Genomic DNA, 12,885 nt, shown 5'->3' with positions numbered 1-12,885 from the left:
ATATATATATATATATATATATATATATATATATATATATATATATGAAGGGAGATGTTAATGCTTAGGCATTTTACAACCATTAGGCCATGAATCAGTGCTGTTCATGTTGGTATTTTCACACTAAGAATAATGTTGCATGCGTATATATCTTATATGTATTGGTATAAAGGTTTGGCAACTTTATATCAACATCTTAAAGTTTCCTTTTGTTTGCAGAACACTAATTTGGTTATGTAGTCTGAGAGGAGGAATTTGACTGGAACTGTTCTTCCTTAGAGTGAGAGAAGAATTTGAAGATTCCAGGGCACAAAAGGAAGAAAGGGTTGAAGCACAAACATGAACATGAAGAGCGAGCCACAGAATATGGAACTAGGTGTTCTATGGGGTAAAGCATTGAGTGAAGTGTGGATGTCCTTGTTGAAACCAGCTATGTGTTTATAAACATGTAGAAACAGAAACCCAGGAAGCAGGTGTGCCCTAAGAACTTACAGTACCCTGCCCAAGAAACACAGAATTCTTGGGGAGATTTGGAATTCCCATAGGGTACAAAATTGTGGCTTTGCGCCTATCATGTCTAAAGCTTGAAGCTAAGATTTCAGCATGAATTTTGTCCTTCAGATCAACTGGCCAGTCATCAAGAATGGTTCTAGCAAAAAAGCAAGTACTGGCACTGTTGAGGGAGAAGGCAAGATATAAAATAAGGAATGCTGCACAAAGTAAAAGGCCAGGGTAATAAGCTGAGGAGACAGGAGATAGGATGTGGTTAACTGAAGTAGGCATGAGAGATGCAGAAAAGTTACAGAAAAAAATGCCCCCAAATGCCAAAAAGGCAATAAAAGTATAAGGGTTAAGTGGAATTTGCGTTCCCAAGACAGAGAGATCTTGGATATTCATATTGGTTCAGGCCAGTTATGTGACCACAGAGAAGTTATTTAATTTAAAAGGAAGTTTAACTTCTGGGCCAAGTGCCTGGCTCGTGCCTGTAATCCTAGCACTTAGGGAGGCCAAGGTAGGTGAACTGCCTGAGCTTAGGAGTTCTAGATCAACCTGGGGAAGATGGAGAAACCCCGTCTCTACTAAAAACAGCAAAAATTCGCCAGGCATTGTGGTGAGCACCTGTAGTCGCAGCTACTTGGGAGGCTGAGACACGAGAATCACTTGAACCTGGAGGGCAGAGGTTGCACGGAGCTGAGATTGCAACACTGCACACCAGACTGGGCAACAGAGTGAGACTCCGTCTCAAAAAAAAAAAAAGAAAAAGAAAAAAAGAGGAAAAAAAGAAAAGTTTAACTTCTTTAAACTTTAGCTCTCTTCCCTGTAGAGAGATAAGAGCCTTATTTCAATCAAGGTGTTTTCTGTTTGTTTGTTGTTTTTTTGAGACAGAGTTTTGCCCTTGTCACCCAGGCTGGAGTGCAGTGGCACAATGTCGGCTCACTGCAACCCCCGCCTCCTGGATTCAAGTGAATCTCCTGCCTTAGTCTCCTGAGTAGCTGAGATTACCGGCTTCCACCATCACGCCCAGCTAATTTTTTTGTATTTTTAGTAGAGATGGGGTTTTGCCATGTTGGGCAGGCTGGTCACGAACTCCTGATTTCAGGTGATCCGCCAGCCTCGGCGGCCTCCCAAAGTGCTGGGATTACAGGCATGAGCCACTGTGCCCAGCCTCAACTGAGTTGTTTTAAGGATTAAGTAACATCACTATATATTCATTATCATTTGTTTTTAATAATAAACATTATTATTATTACTTGCTTCTGTTGTATCTGGTGACAGCTCCTTCTGCTGGTAAAAATTTCCCAGTCTTGAGACTTGGGAATTTAATTACTATATGACTTAAGGTAATAAAAGTATGTCCCTGCCAAGGGAAAAATGATATAATGCAGTTCTGCTCCCTCATAAATACCAAAACAAAAGCAGGAAAAGTGTGAGTAACAAATATAAAATCGGAAGATTTTCAGACACAAGACTGTTAATTATTCAACAAACATCAATCAGCAGCCCCTGTCAGAGAGAAGGGAATAATACTTCATTTGCCCTCTGACGGTTTGTTGAAGATCACTGAAAAGAGGCAGATAAACAGAAGAAAAGGCATACACATTTATTTGATCATCGTTTTACACAACATGAAAGCCTTCAGAATGAAGGCCCAAAAATATTGGAGAAACTGTCAATTTTTATGCTTAGTTTCAACAAAGTGTGCACAGTTGTGTAGAAGTATGATTGGACAAAAAGGATATAATCTAATGTTAACAGACTGAGATCTAATGTTAATAGACTGAGTGGGGAAACCATGCAAGACCTGTCTCATTTTTTTGTGTGTTTGTGTGCCTCTCTTGAGTATGTATTCTTTCCTTTTGGGTATGGGGAAGGATTCTAAAATGGGGATCTTATGATCTATGATCAAAGTAGGTCAGGTAATTTTTTTTATGACTAGTGTTACACAAAAAAAGGAAAAAGGAAAAGTTAGAATAATATTCTTAGGTTTTATGACAGGCTTTTTAAAAGGGGTTCTGCATTGTGGAATACAGAATGGCAATTCCTCAAAGATGCAGAGGCAGAAATACCATTCAACCAGAAATCCCATGACTGGGTGGGTGCGTGCGTGCGTGCGTGTGTGTGTGCATGCGTGCATGTGTGCGTGTGTGTGTGTATCCAAAGGAATATAAATCCTCCTATTATAAAGATACATACCTGTGTATGTTCACTGCAGCACTATTCACAATATCAAAGACATGAAATCCACCTAAATGCCCATCATGGAATACTATGCAGCCATAAAAAGGAACGAGACCAGCCGGGGTGGTGGCTCATGCCTGTAATCCCAGCACTTTGGGAGGCTGAGGCAGGTGGATCACCTGAGGTTGGGAGTTCAAGACCAGCCTGGCCAACATAGTGAAACTCCATCTCTACTAAAAATACAAAAATTTGCTGGATGTGGTGGCGCACACCTGTAATCCCAGTTACTCAGGAGGCTGAGGCAGGAGAATCGCTTGAACCCAGGAAGTGGAGGTTGCAGTGAGCTGAGATCATGCCCCTGCACTCCAGCCTGGGCAACAGAGCAAGACTCTGTCTCAAAAAAATTAAAAAAAAAGGAACGAGATCATGTCCTTTGCAAGGACATGGATGAAGCTGGAAGCCATTATTCTTAGCAAACTAAAGCAAGAAGAAAAAACCAAAATGCCACGGTGTTCTCACTTATAAATAGGAGCCAAATGATGAGAACACATTGACTCATGGGAGGGAACAACACACTGGAGCCTGCTAGAGGGTGAGGATGAGGGGAGAGAGAGCATTAGGAAGAATGGTTAATAGATGCTGGGCTTAATACCCAGATCATGGGGTGATCTGTGCAGCAAACCACCATGACACGTTTACCTACGTAACAAACCTGTACATCTTGCACATGTACCCCAGAACTTAAAAGTTGGAAATTTTTTAAAAAAGAGAAAAAATTAAAATTACATTAAATAATTCTAGCCTATGGGCAAAAAAGAAAAGATATTTATGTAATTGAAATACATTTGCAAAAAGGCAGTGAATGGACTGCACAATAAAATATATACACCTGAAGTTAGTGAGCAGAAAGAAAAATAAAGGTAATCTCCCAAAACAGAGAAAATTTAAAGAAATAGGAAATACTAAGTTAACTTTAAAGACAAAGAAAACCGCCCAGGTGATCCAACCTATGTTCATAAAATGTGTGAGAAAGATGTTGTAGGGATGCAGAAGAGGGGTCAGGGGAGAAAAAGAGAGAAACAGGAAAGAAGAAGGAAGGAAAGAATATAATAGAAATATAAACCTTGTCAATGTAAAGACAATACAATAAACAAAATTAGTGCAAGGGAAGTGAAACGTGGAAGTATACTTAAACTCTCATTTTTGTGCAGAGTTAATAGATGCTGTGGATCTACAAATCAGTCCGAAAGGAAACTACCAGAAAAAAACTAAAAATAATAATTAACTAACACATTTAGGAAATCAAGAAGGAAATATAGAAGTTGGTTAAATGTCTTTTGTAAATCACTTATAAATCACTGGGTTCATGTATATGGCTTAAAGTTCATAAATCAAAAATTTTAAATTATAATGTCAATTCCAGAAATTATGAAGGGCAATGCAACTACTTCTGGGGAGTAGGACTAACTGAAGAGAAAGTAGTAAGGAAGAGGTCTTTACTTCTAATTTTATACATTTCAGCATCTTCTGATTTATCTCTGCATATGTACACATGCATTATTTTCAAAATGTTTTTAAAAAGTCAAGTAATTTAAGGGTCCATGAATACTGTCTTTGATTCCAGAAATGCCTCCAAAAAAATTATGTAACGAAGCACTTGAAGTCTAGGTTCTTCCAGAATTGACTTCACCAAGTACTAACATTAATGTGCCAGCTTTTATCAAAGATTGCTTTGAAAAACAACGATAAAGAATATTTTCTTGTTTACTGTTTTGTTTAATGTTTTCTTGTTGAGGGTATTATTTATACATGAGTCATCGTTCACTGTATAGTGGTCCTTGAGTGAATCTCTTTTAATGTCAGTGCTAAATAAAGCTTGCTTCTGCTGGGGAACGGAAAAAAAAAAAAGGGAGGGGGGTCCTGGTTTCTATGACCCATCTTAAAAAAGACAGAGTCTAGTTTTTATGGCTAGCCTTGGAGGAAAAATAAAACTGAGAGACTAGAGGACAAAAAAGGTTAAAATATAAAAAAACTCTTTTGTTTCTGAGACTACTTCTAAGACCATCATTGTAGAGTATTGTTTTCTGAGTCTCATCACTGCTATGCACAAGCTACTTTGTTCAGGATTAAAGGGGTAAAAGATGAAGATATAGTCCTTTCCTTCAAAGATTTTAAGCATTAAGCCTAGAAGAGAAAATGAGGTAGAATACAAACAACTACAGTATAATGCAATATATAATAAATGTCATGAGATAGAAAATATTCTATTTAAATTTTGAAGAGACACTGGACATGAGTAGGGGAAAATTAGGAAAGAAATAAGCAAAATTTGGATTTGCCCTTAAAGAAGTATTACAGTTGATAGAATGTAGTAAAAATACAGGTGAAGAAAAATCACTAATCATAGTATATCCGAAAAAATAAGCTGCTTACATGAGTAACAGTCAAGAATGAAAAGTATTTTGTGGCTACGACAATGACAGCTTGGACTGCCTAGCTAAGGAATTACAACTATATCCCACAAGCATTAAGTAGTCACTGAATGCTAGGGACAAATTCTGAATTTAGCAGTTATACATACTTCTAAATAAAAGCAGAAAAAGACAAAAGAGGTAGAGGTGAAATACCAAGATATTATAATCATCTAAATAATGAAGGCCCACACTTAGACAATGGCAAAGTAATGAATGAATTTAAGATACAGAAGTAGAAGAAATAACTGAAGAGACTGAAGCAATAGTCAAATAAAAGTGACCAGCAGATTTCTAACACAGGCAGCCAGGGGAAGGGCAGCTTTTGGAAACTTAGAGAAGTCAGATCTGGCATATTAGTCATACAATTTTAAAATCTGTTCATTTATTTATTCAAGCATTTATTAACCATAAGCTATATGCCAGTTGCTAGGGACATAAAGATGAGTAAGACCTAATTCCTGTCCTGAAAGTAGTAGAGACATATGTAACAATTGATTACCATATTAAGTGATATATTCAATAACAGGAACTGCAAAATCAGAGACTAACTTGCAAATCTATCAAAATGGTGCATGACCAACTCACTAAATTTATTAATCAAAAATATATCTGAAGTAAAATTTTGCTTTATTAGATATATATTCATATATTCAATGAATACGATTCTTATCAAAATTTTATGGATTTTCCAATTTATCAAATGCTGTTCAGACAAGCAATATTATTATTCTTAAAATGAGAATCAGCATATGCAAAGATAGGGAGTGTGGTTCAAAGAAATGTAAATAGTTTAATATTCCAGAGTGTAAGATAAATAGGGAGAAAAATTGGAAAGAACTGACTGGGGCTGGATGCTGAAAAGTATAAATATATTTTATTCTATAATCAACAGAAAGTTATTGAAACGTTTAAACAGGAGAATCCCTAGAATTCTCAACTTAGAATCCCTTCTCACAGAATAGTCTATCCCAACCTCATAAGAGGGTTCTTGCAGCCATATTGATACTAGAAAATCTCATCCCTCCATTGCCACAGTTGGCTGGATAAGGGATAAATGTTTCATTGACTGAGTGAAGCCGCTCAGATTTTCTTATCTAAGAATTTAGAATTGTGACATATAGCAACTCAGTCAGCTGTGGTCTATGTTCATTAAACTTGTAGAGTTAATGTAAATTTAGAGGTTAAGAGTGCCACTTGGAGAACACAGGCAAGGAGAGGAAAGAGAACCAGTATACACAGGATATACAAAGCAGTACACATACTTAAAGAAGAAAAGAGAACATGTAGCCCTACAAAGAAAGAAAACACCCCATTTCCTGTTTAATACTCATGGGATCTGACTATATATCTTGCCCTTAAGTTAAGTGATACATTCCCATAGCTTATTAAAAAATCCAATTTCTGCTTAAGCTAATTTAAGTGGATTTCTATTTTCTGCAACCATTACCAAACAAGGTTTTGGTGGTTAATCAGATTCTGGTGGTTTATCTAAAGGATAAATTAAAAGGAAAATAGGCTAGAAATAGGTGGAACATTTAAGGCAGAAAAGGAGTTACCAAATAAAAGCGGTAGTAACAAATAGAGACAGGTATGATGAAAGGAAAGTAACCAATATTGTGCAGGGTCCTCAAAGCTTAATTAACAATAGTTTCAGGAAGCTCCAGCAGTATCAATTGCTCTAAAGACTAGAAGCAACAGAACGTCATATCTTTAAGAAAACTATTTCAACAGAATAATTGAGACAGAAGTCATGTATGAGTAAGCTAAATAAATGGTAGACAAGGCAACAAAGAAATCTCTCATAAAAAGAAAGAAATTTGAGTGCATAACAGTATTAAAGAGTATAAAACATGAGAGACATGAACTTATTTTTAAGCAAAGAGCCAGTGTATAATGAAAGCCCCATCCTGCAAAAGAGTAAAACATGATATTCTAAAGGAAGCAAAAGTCCAGGAAAGTATAACTTTAGCAAGGAGAAGCAATTTTTCCTTAAAATTCAGTAGAAATAAAAAGGATGGCTAATACCAAGAAATCTGAAAGTAAAGACAAGAAAACTAAGGACACTCACATGGTGGAATAGCACATATCACGAGATAGAGGTGAGTGATATGCTGAGAACAAAAGAGCAGGAGTAGGCTGGATGACAGAAAACAACATAAAACCTTTGAGTCACAACTGGGGAATGGGATGGGTGACAACCAGAGTTAAGACAAGAATGACCTTTACTGACCCAAAGCTTCAGGGGATAAAATAAAAAACAGAAGAACCACAAATTTTTATAATAAGGAAAAAGTAAGGTATTAACTTGCAAAAATTTATCAAATTTGATTAACCAAATATGATTAATTTTAATTGATTAAATTTGATTGATTTTTACCAGTTAGAGTTAGGTTAATAAAGATATTTGTAGATGTTTCTATCCTTAAAGCCAAAAAGTCCTCTATTTTAAATCTGCATTATAAAGAAGTCTGATAGACATTTCAAAATGTTTTTAAACATTAAAATAACTCAGATCTATGTCCATATTCAAAAATCAACTCTATTAAATAAACAGCAATGAGATATCACAATATACCTATTAGAATGACCAAAATCCAGAACACTGACAACACCAAATACTGAAGAGGGTGTGAAGCAACAAAAACTCTTATTGTTGGCAGGAATACAAAATAGTTCAGCCAGTTTGGAGGGCAGTTTGGAAGTTTCTTACAAAACTAAACATATTCTTACCACACAACTGGACACCCTGGTATTTAACCGAAGGAGTTGAAAAGTTGTATCCACACAAAAACTTGCACAGGATGTTTATAGCATTTTATTCACAGCCGCCAAAACTTGGAAGCAACCAAGTTGTCCTTCAGTAGATGAATGAATAAACTGGGGTACTTATAGACAATGGAGTATTATTCAACACTAAAAAGAAATAAGCTATCAAGCTATGAAAAGACACGGAGGAAAATTAAATGCTTATTCATAAGTGAAAGAAACCAATGTAAAATGGCTACACACTCTATGATTCCAACTGCATGAGATTTTCACAAAGGCAAAACTATGTAAACTGTAAAAAGATCGGTGGTTGCCAGGGAATGGAAGAAAGGGAAGGAAGAATAGGTAGAGCATGGAGGATAAGCTTAGTGCAGTGATACTATTCTGTACGATACTATAATGCTGGATACATGTCATTATACATTTGTACAAACCCACAGAATGCACAACATCAAGAGTGAACCCTAATGTAAACTATGGGCTCTGGATGATGATGATGATGATGATGTGTCAATATAGGTTCATCAACTGTAACAAATGTACTCTTGCAAGGGGTGTTGATGATGCATATGTACATATGTGAGGAGGTGGGTATTCAAGAAATATCTACACCTTCCTCTCAAGTTTGCTGTGGATCTAAAACTGCTTTAAAAAATGAAGTCTATTAAAAAAAACAACTCCAGATAAATTGACATATATCTAAAAAATAAAACTGCAAAATTCTTAGAAGCAAACTTAGACAACTATCTTTTAAACCCAGGAAATGGAATAATTTATTTAAAAGGGCATTAAAAGCAATTACAGTAAGTCTTCACTTAACACTGTTGATGGGTTCTTAGAAACTGACTTTAAAAGAAACAATGTGCTGCAGGTCCTTTAATAATGCTGTTTTGCTCAGTATCTTTTTTTTTTTTTTTTTGAGACACAGCCTCACTATGTTTCCCAGGTTAGAGTGCAATGCCATGATTCCAGCTCACTGCAGCCTTAACTCTTGAGCTCAGGTGATCCTCCCACCTCTGCCTCCCAAGTAGCTAGGTCTATAGGTGTGCATCATCACTTGTGGCTTATGTTTTATTATTTATAATATAATTTCCTTATAACATTGATGAGAAAAAAGAAATTGCTTTCTTTATACGTTGTTTTGCTTAGTCAGTTTCCAAGAGCCCATCAGTGACATTAAGTGAGGACTTACTGTATGATAAAAAAAAAAAAAAGGGACAAATTTGACTTCATTAAGAATTTTTTTTTATCAAAAGATCCACAGCAATGATAAAAACTGTATTTAGGATTCCAAGTTTGCAAGTACTAGTAAACCGTGCAATAGAAGATTAATATTTTGCTTTATATCCAATATTAAATCTGATCAACTCCAGCATTTTAATGGCAAGCTGTGAAAATACCTAAATAACTGATTCACATAATCTTAGGGAATACACTGCTCTTTAAACAAAAGAATAAAATATTATTAATGACTAATAAGTAGTTTGCAACAAAGAGATATGGAATTGGAAAATGAGCAATTGATGAACTATCTGTGTAATTTTTGCTATTTCTCTGCTTCTGAATTTACAGTACTTGTTAACTAAATCAACCTAGCAATTGAGTGCCTAGTATGTGTGAAGCAATACAATATTTTACACAACTTCCTATGGTTATTCATTTGGATAGTTTACAAATCCCGAGGCCATAAACTATTAATATAACTTTACCCTTTCTATACCAAATGTACAATAGATATTAAATGCAAACCTATTGATAATAATGTAAATTACTTTAAATATTTGCCAAAAAAGGTAAAAGCATTTAAAACTGTTCCTCCCACACAACCCCTGTAAAAGAAAGTGAAAAAGTTAGGAACTGAAAGAAGACATTCACAATGTACACAGAGGATTAACATAAACAATATAAAGAACTCTTGTAAACCAGTAAGAAAAACAAAAATAGGCAAGAGACATAAATAGGAATTTCACTGAAAAAGAAACATAAAAGGCTGGCAAACAAAAAAAGAAATGTTCTACATCAGTGATAACCGGGAAAATGTACATAAAGACCACAATAAGACAACATTTTACATCCTTTTGATTTGTAAAATTTATAGTGTTGGAGAGGATGGATAACCAAAGGATCTTTCATGTCGTATATTGCTAATATGAACGTAAATTGGTACAATCATATTGAAAGTTCTGTTATCATCTCTGAAGTTGAACATTCACCTACCCTATGAGGCAACAATGCTATCTCTAGGTATATAATAGGAACTGTGGCACATACACAGTAGCAAACATGCACAGACTGTCCATAGGATCTTTGCTTATAATTACAAACATAACAAAACAAAAAAACAGAAAATAACTGCCCAACAAAGGAGAGTAGATAAATATCCAAATATCCACCAAAGGAGAGTTAATGAATATTTTACTTAATGAAATATTTTACAGCAATTTAAATGAATGACTAGCAACATGCAAAAATGTGGATAAATCTTACTTATGACAGGTGAAAAATCAAGTTCAAAAGATTACATTCACCACAATTCTATGCAAACAACTAAAATAGAAGATGTTTAGATTTATATGTCCAACTAAACTATACACAGCAATCTCCTTTTATAAGGCGGTCCAAGAGACCCCCCCAGTAAATGCCTAAAACCATGAATAGTACATAACTCTATATATACTTTTCCTGTAACACACATACATATTGCTAAAGTTTAATCTGTAGGTTACGTACAGTAAGCGATTAACAATAAAATAGAACAATCATAACAATGTACTATAATTACAGTTGTGTGATCTCTCTCTCTCAAAATATCTTATATTACTATACTTGTAAATATCTTATAGTACTATACTGTACTCACCTATTTTTGGACCACAGCTGACCACGGGTAACTGAAACCGTGGATAAGGAGGGACTACTGAATGAGGAAGAGAATGAACACAGGACTCAAAAATGATAACCTAAGATGACAAGAAGGTGGAAATATAGAAGAACACTACAGGTAGGTTAAAATTCCTAGCTTGTTTTGAGAGAAGGTGAGTGGTGGTCCATGATTACTTATTAAAATGATAAAGGGGGGGATGATTAATCCAATGCAGTGTGCCTGATGTTTAATAAATTTTTTTAAAAATCCAAAAGTTGCATAAAATTTGTTCAACAAAAATTTTGAAACAGGAGAACACCTCCTTAGAGAATTTCTAAGGTGGCAACTATAGGGAAGGGAAAACAATATGATTAATGTGTAAAATATATGAAACACAGGCCAAGCACAATGGCTCAAACTTGTAATCCCAGCACTTTGAGAGTCCAAGACGGGCAGATGGCCTGAGTCCAGCAGTTCGAAACCTGCCTGGGCAACGTGGCAAAGCCCCGTCTCTCCAAAAAAATACAAAAATCAGCCATGTGTGGTGGCTCACACATGTGGTCCCAGCTGCTCGGGAGGCTGAGGTGGGAGAATCACTTGAGCCCAGGAGGCAGAGGTTGCAGTGAGCCAAGATTATGCCACTGCACTTCAAGCTGGGTGACAAAGTGAGATCCTGTCTCAAAAATAAAAATACACAAACACTCAGCACATGTACTGTGTGGCAAGTACGTCTTCTATAGTCAAAAATAAGTTCCAAATTTCATTGTAACTAAATTCCATTAAATTAAAGTACTTATGAGCCAGGGCAGTAAAGAAAACTTTCACCAATCTGGTAAGTCACTGTCAAATTTCTAAAAGAGATAAATCCTAATGATATTATATAATTCTTATATATCTACTCATCTTTATGAGGCACTTCAACACTACCTTCAAATCCAAGGTGTACACTGTCATCAAGTACACTGTCCCATGCTTTCCTGATCATCATTTTTTACACACAATATTTATGCATATGTTACACAAATTTCATTTTTGTGATTGAAAAAAAAAAACAAATATGATAATAGAGCTAGTTTCAAAGATTTCATCAGATAAAATTAAGAGAAGTTGGACATGTATCAAGATAAAGCTTCTCTATTTGTTTCATTAAGGAATTACTTTTTCACTAGTCTATTTTCCCACTCTAAATTTTAAATCATTTTAAAGCTTTTAACTAGTTTTCAACTTTGCTGTCAAGTTTGAACTCTGCTGTATATCAAAAGTTAATCAATTAAATGTCATATAATCTAAAATTGGTTTTTTAAATAATATAGACATTTGACAATTATCAGCGCAGTATATTTTATGAGGAAATAATGTAGAATTAACTGTTTTATTCAAATACCATTTATAGTATGGAAGTAACATTATTTTAAGTGGTCTTTATAAACTACCACTCTATTTGTTTAAAAGTATACATACTTCTGATGAATGGCATAGAAATTTACCCTTGCCAAATTTGAAAAGCAGAAATAAGAGCCCCCAAGGAATCAGATGCTAAGCGCTGGGATAAAGAGATGACATCTAGAAGGCACCCCTACCTCTCCCTATTTCTTTCTTTTTATTTTTTTAAAATTTTGAAACTTGGAAGCACTGTGGTTTGTATACCTCTCCCTATTTCAATACAATGAGACTGGACCTAATCTCTATTACACTAATGAAAGATGACAGAAAAATCACATTAAGAGTCATCATTTAGTAACATTAGTTTTAACACAAAGACTTTCATCTTGATAGTCAAGAAATATTTGGAAAGTTATTTAGTATATTTAACTCAGCAAAGTATGCACTGCAAATGACAAACATTGCAGTAGTCTTACTGAGCAGCAATAATCAAGTCTCAACTGAAAAAACACACAGTGCTGATATACTGTTCAAAGAAATTGTTGCTGTATTTCATTACTGTCTATTACTAAATCTGTACCACTGCACTTTTCTTTGAGACAGGGTCTTGCTCCGTCACCAAGGCTGGAGTGCAGCAGTGTGATCTCGGCTAACTGCAACCTCCACCTCCCAAGTTCAAGTGATTCTTGTGCGTCAGGCTCCAAAATAGCTGGGATTACA

General features: G+C 35.3%; 1 protein-coding gene across 5 annotated transcripts in view; it reads right to left on the bottom strand.

Annotated features, from left to right (window-relative positions):
- PKN2 (protein kinase N2) overlaps positions 1-12,885 on the bottom strand; it is a 155,971-nt gene that overhangs the window by 137,925 nt on the left and 5,161 nt on the right. The window lies entirely within an intron of this gene.

Source organism: Sapajus apella, unplaced genomic scaffold, assembly GCF_009761245.1.
Source record: "Sapajus apella isolate SASKATOON/1434 unplaced genomic scaffold, GSC_monkey_1.0 scaffold64, whole genome shotgun sequence".
Classification (NCBI taxonomy): Eukaryota; Metazoa; Chordata; class Mammalia; order Primates; family Cebidae; genus Sapajus; species Sapajus apella.
The sequence above is the reverse complement of the archived record's forward strand: the minus strand, read 5'-3'. Positions and strand labels throughout refer to the sequence as shown.